Source organism: Microtus oregoni, unplaced genomic scaffold (genome assembly GCF_018167655.1).
Source record: "Microtus oregoni isolate MIOR12 unplaced genomic scaffold, Mior012 000171F_ref0000002, whole genome shotgun sequence".
NCBI lineage: Eukaryota > Metazoa > Chordata > Mammalia > Rodentia > Cricetidae > Microtus > Microtus oregoni.
Window position 1 is genome coordinate 586,568 of NW_024544827.1, and position 6,597 is coordinate 593,164.

Sequence of the window (6,597 nt, forward strand, 5' to 3'; positions counted from 1 at the left end):
CCAAGCAGTGATTAAAAGAATACAGTTTGTGTGTTGTTATTTCGGAGCATAAGCTAGCCATGTGGGCGGCCGGGTGTGGGGGACGCAGCCCTGCCGCCCCATATTACTTCATCCTTGCTTATATAATACACCATTGTAGAATACTTTCAGATCTCCTCATTGTTTACCAAATATGTATTAGAACGTGATCCCTCTCTCCCCAACCTACACATCATATTCAACCTCTCTGTGCAGCAAGACCCTGTGCGTTTTGTGCCAAAGTATATCCAGGTGTGTCTTCCTTGTCCTTCCTCCCATTCACACAACCTCCTCAAATCCCTAGATCTATCCCAGGGGCCACATCAGTGCCCTCACCTAATCTGATCGCCCCTGCTTATGTTGTTCCCCACCTACAGGTCCCTCATGTGCCACACTCACTCTCTCTGCCTAGTCAGGTCCTGCACATCTTGTATCAGGGTCAGGCCTGGTGACTCCAACAGATTCTCCCCTCCATAAACTGTCCTCAACTCCCAGATCCACTCCAAAACTCCAGGCTAGGATCACAATGCCTAGCCTACATGCCAATCCAGTTTCCTGTGTCCACCCGAATTTCTTCCACTTAAACTATATTCAACCCTTAGGCCCAACCGAGCCCACACACTCTGTGCTCCTTCCCAAACTGCTGTGTCCATTTCAGACACAGAACTAACCGGAAATGTCCATGTGACCAGATTGCATTACAAAAATGCAATCAACATGAAAGATCAAGGCAGTACTTTAAACTTCATCATAAAACTGAGAATTTAAAGAAGATACAAGGAAACAGCTAAAGAAAATAATAAAAGAAAAGAAAGCATGAACATAAGGCTAAAGGAAACGACAAAAGCAATCCAGGATCTGAAGACAAAATTCAATAAAAAGATAGAAACATTGAAAAGAACTCAATCTGAAATGAATACATAATTGAAAAACCCAATAGTCCAAGTAGAAAACTCAAGGGAAAGTCTTTCTTTTTTCTTTTTGGTTTTTTGAGACAGGGTTTCACTGTAGTTTTAGAGCCTGTCCTGGAACTAGCTCTTGTAGACCAGGCTGGTCTCGAACTCACAGAGATCTGCCTGCCTCTGCCTCCCAAGTGCTGGGATAAAAGGTGTGCGCCACCACTGCCTGGCAAGGGAAAGTCTTACAAGTTGAATGAAAGAAGCAGAAAATAGAGATCAGGACTTGAAAATAAAGCTGAGAATCTAAACCAAATAAGCAAGGAATATGAAAAAAAAAACTTCTAAAAACACAGGAAACAAATATTCATGAAATGTAGGGCACCAACAAAAGATCAAACCTTCAAATTATAAGTATCAATGAGGGAGAAGAACCCCAGGTCAAGGGCATAGACATGATCTTCAACAAGATTATGGAAGAAAACTTCTCCAAACTTAGAAAAGGCACACTCTTACAAATACAAGAAACACACCTAACACCAAATGGACAAGACCAGAAAAGAAAATTTCTACAACATATCACAGTTAAATCCTCAAGTATACAAAACAGAGAAAGGATATTGAAAGCTTCAGAGATAATACACAAGTCACACAATCAAGAAAAGCTTATAGAATAACAACTGACTTCTCAATGGAACCTTTGAAACCCAAAAAAAGCCTGGAACGAATCATCCCAAATTCTAAAAGACCACAACTGTCAATCTATACTACTATACCAAGCAAAACTATCTGCTATAGTTGAAGAAGAAAGGAGAACTTTTCGTGATATAAAAACAACCTTTAAAAAAATCATATCCAGCAGACCAAAACTAAAGAAAATACAGAAACCAATACTTCTGGATGAAGAGAGGAGTAAATACAATTAAAAGATTGTAGAAAGAAAACAGATGAAGCCATAATTAAACACAAAGTACCCTGAGAACATAATACCAAAAAACAACACAATGACTACAACCAACATAGAAGTTCTAGAAATATGTTTAAATAATAATGGCCTCAATTCTCCAATCAAAAGACATAGACTGAATGAATGAATCAAGAAACAATTTCTCCTTGTTCTTTAAATTAAACAAACTTTAGCTTTAGAGATAAGCACCGCTATAGAGTGAAAGAATGGACAAAAGTACAGCAATCAAATGGGACCAGGAGACCAAGAAGACACTTCTAATTAATACCTGACCAAACAGATTTCTTTTTTATTTTATTTTTTTAAAGAAAACAAATATCTTTTTACATTTTACATTCCAATCCCAGGTCCCTCTCTCTCCCAACCCCACCCCCCCCCCCATCCACTCCTCAGAAAGGGTAAGACATGTTGCTTTGGAGAAGGTCCAAGGCCCTCCCTACTATATCTAGTCTGAGCAAGGTATACATCCAAAGAGAATAGGTTCCCAAAAAGCCAGTACAGGCAGTATAGATAAGTCCTGGTGCCACTGCCTGTGGTTCCACAGTCTGCCCCAGCCATAACTGTCACCAACATTCAGAGGGACTAGTTGGACCTATGCTGGTTCCTTCCTTGTCCGGTGGGAGTTGGTGAGCTCCCATTATTAGCTCATCTAAACTGTTTTAGTGGGTGTCCCATCATGGTCTTGACCGCTTTGCTCATATCCTGACTACTGCCATTCTTCAACTGGACTTTGGGAGCTCAGTCCAGTGCTCTGATGCAGGTCTCAGCTTCTGTTTCCATCAGTTGCTGGATGAAGCTTCTATGGTGACATTTAAGATATTCATCAATCTCACTACGCAGCAAGGCCAGTTCGGCCACACTCTCCTTTATTGCTTAGGTTCTTAGGTGGGGTCATCCTTGTGAATTCCTGGGAATTTCTCTAGTGCCAGGTTTCTCGCTGGTCCCATAATGACTACCTAAATCAAAATATCGTTCCTTGTTCTCATCTCTGTCCTCCCTCCATCTTCACTATCCCATTCTCTTAAGTTCTCCTTCCCCCTCCCCTTCTCCCCTCCTGAGATTGCAGGGAGAGAGGGTATTAGGAGGGTTTAGTGGTAGAATGAGACTTGTAACATAAAGGGTCCAAAGGATGGGATGGAGGTATCGGAGCAGCCTACCTGCTGGAAACTCCCCTGCTAACTTGAGAAACCTAAGTTGGTGGGAGAGGGGCGCAGGGTTATTCCCGGGTTTGAGGGAATACAGAGTGTGGTGTTCTGCCTGGCGTGTACTCATTGGCCTCTTCGTCCTCTCTGTGGAGTTATGGGCTTTGTTTCAGAGTTCTACTGATATTACTGGGGGGGGGGGGGGTATTAGGAGGGTTTGGGGGCAGAGTGGGAGGGTCCAAAGAATGGGACGTGGTACTGAAGCAGCCTACCCGCCGGAAACTCCCCTAATGGCCAGCTAGAGAAACCTAGGTTGGTGGGAGTGGGGTCTGGGGTTTTGCTCAGGTGTGGTGACCTAGAGAGTGGGTTTCCCTCCAGGTGGGTGCTCATTCGATTTTTGGTCATGTCTTTGTAGTAGCAGGCTGTGTTTCAGAGTTCCACTGAGACTGCGCAGGGGTATTAGGATAGTTTGGGGCCAGAGCTGAACTTATATCTTGCAGGGTCCAAAGAATGGGGTGGGGGGTATTGGAGTAGCCTGCCTGTTGGAAACTTGCCTGCTGTCTCTCTAGAGAAACCGAGGTTGGTGGGGAGAAGCCTGGGAATTTTCCCAGGATTGAGGACCTAAAGAGTGGGGTGTCCCAACATGTGGGTGGTTACTCAGCTCTTGGTCCATTCTGTGTAAGAGCCAACTGTGTTTCAGAGTTCCACTATGGTTGCAGAGAGGGGGCAGTGGAGAGGTTTGGATACAGAGTGGGAATGTAGCATTCATTGTCCAATGGATGGATGGGGTCGATGTTTTGGAGCAGCCTAAATGCAGGAACATACCCTGCTTGCTATCTAGAGAAGGCCAGTCAGGTGGGGGAGGGGCCCGGGTTTTGCCCCAGTGTGGGGGGCCTAAGTAGGGTGTCCTACTGGGTGGGTGTTCATTTGCCTCTTGCTCCACTCTGTAGAGTAGCAGGCTGTGTTTGAGAGTTCCACTGATATTGCGGGGCAGATAAGTGTATTAGGAAGGTTTGTGGGAAGAGTAGGACTTGTATCTTGCAGGGTCCAAAGCCTGGCATGGGGTATTGGTGCAACCTTCCTGTTGGAAATTTGTCTGTTGACTGGCTAGAGAAACTGAAGTTGGTGGGAGAGGGGCCCTGGGGTTTTGCCCCCGTATGGGGGCCTAGTGAGTTGGGTACCCCGCCCCGTGGGTGATCAATTGTCTCTTGGTCTTCTCTGTGTAGTAGCAGGCTGTGTTTCAGAGATCCACTGCAATTGCGAGTGGGGGGCAGGGTATTAGGATGGTTTGGGGGCAGAGTGGGACTTGTATCTTGCATGTTCCGAAGAATGGGATGGGAGTACTGGAGCAGCCCATCTGCTGGAAATTCATTTGCTGGTGGCTAGAGAAACCAATGTTGGTGGGATAGGGACCTGGGATTTTGACAGGGAGGATGTGGGCCTATAGAGTAGGGTGTCCCGCTGGGTGAGTAGTCATTTGTCCCTCGGTCCTCTTTTTGTAGTAGGAGGCTATTTCATAGTTCCACTGAGATTGTGGGGGTGGGCATTAGGACAGTTTGGGGACAGAGTTGGACTTGTAGCTTGCAAGGTCCAAAGGATGTGATGGGGGTATTGGAGCAGCCCACGTGCTGGAAACTTGCCTGTTGACTTGCTAGAGAAACCAAGGTTGGTGGGCCTAGAGAGTGGGGTATCCTGCCGGGTGGGTCCTCCCAGTAGTGTAGCAGGCTCCGTTTCAGAGTTCCACTTTGTTAGGAGGGGTGGGGGGTAGGTGAGATTGGGGGCATGTGGGGTGGGGATAGCCCAAACAGATTCTAACCAAAACTAATCAGAAGAGATAAGGAAGGACTGTTCTTTAACTTTCTGGCTACAAATATTCAGATGAAAGTATACAAACTGGAGTAACTACAAAAAACAGAAAAGTAAAAAGGGATCTTATCAGGTAAGCAATAGAAATGAAAGGAGCAGTGTACAAGTTATTTGAATGGGAGAAATCAGGGGAATTTAATTAGGGCCAGGAAGGGTGACATATAAAGAAAAGGAGGGAGGATGGCGAAATAACTGTAAGGATTCTTAAAAAGCCATAAAATATCAGTATCTATTTATCTAAAATTACATATAGATCTTGTTTATTCATTTTCCCATTCATGCTAACAATGAATGGTCCAACCAAGAGTCAATTCACAAAAAACACCAGGCGTGAAAAGCTTCCTTGGGTTGTAGATGAGAGCTGTTCAAGATACTCCCAAACATTATAGGCTATTGTTGCCCTTGATTGCCTCCCGGTGATTGAAGGTGAATCCACATTACTAAAACTGCCACGTACTTCAGACACAGGAAGTGGAAGGTCAGAGCTGAATATGGCATGAAAGCCTCCTCCCTGCGTACTAGTTTTTATGATACCAGTAGGTACCATGCAAAGTTCGAAGAAAGGTAAGCGAACAGTAGTCCTACCTAGCAATGATGTCTATAAACTACAATAAGTGGCATAGCATGATAACCCTAGAGGCTGTAATAGTGACACACATACATTTGTGGTAACCAATTGCTCTCTAATTGGACTTAAGACTTTCTTAACAAGATGGAAATCATACCTGGTACTGGAAATCTAACCCATTACCCAGGGGTAGTGAAGTCATAGATCTTGGAGGAGAATCTACAACCACCATGTTATTAAACCAGCCTAATCTTTAACTACATCATAAGTATTTGTTCTTGTACTGACAGATAAATATAAATCATACCTCTCACCAAGGAACCATCTCTTTGCAACAGGAGACCACTACAAAAAAAATAATAACCAGTCAAAATTCAAAGAACAATTGATTGTGTGATGGCCAGGCCCAACTGATCTATCTACAACACAACTCCTATGCCTAACACTTAGTGAACACAGCAAAAAGGGAATGGGCAGAAAAATTGTAAGAATCACAGGATTGCTGTGAGATTGTGTTTTCTATAAATGCCAGAGAAACTACACCCATGAAGTCTCATTAATATGACTGCTTAAATAAGACCTGAACAAGAATGACAAAGAACTATAGGCAACTAAGAAATTCTGAGAGCGACGGGCGCACGCCTTTAATCTCAGCAGAGGCAGGCAGATCTTTGTGAGTTCGAGGCCAGCCTGGCCTACAAGAACTAGTTCCAGGACAGGCTCCAAAGCAACACAGAGAAACCCTGTCTTGAAAAACCAAAAAAAAAAAAAAAAAAAAAAAAAAAAAAAAAAAAAAAAAAAAAAACAGAAGAAGAAGAAATGCTGAGAGCAAGAGAAATTGTCTTTTCCCAGGAAGAGACCCACAATTGGTTATCTGATACCAATGGTTAGTTCTGAAATCATATACATACAAGAAACATGATATAGACTGAGAAGGCCAAGTGTATATATTTGTGTTATGTTATAAAACACAATTAATAAAAAGAGGCCATGAATTTAAGAGAGATCAAAGGGGTTACATTGGAAAAGTTGGAGGTAAGAAAGGAAAGGAGAAAACGATGTCATTATACTTCAATTTCAAAAAACAAATTTTTTCTAAAAAAATATAAAGATATAATTTCATAAAATAAAACCATGCAT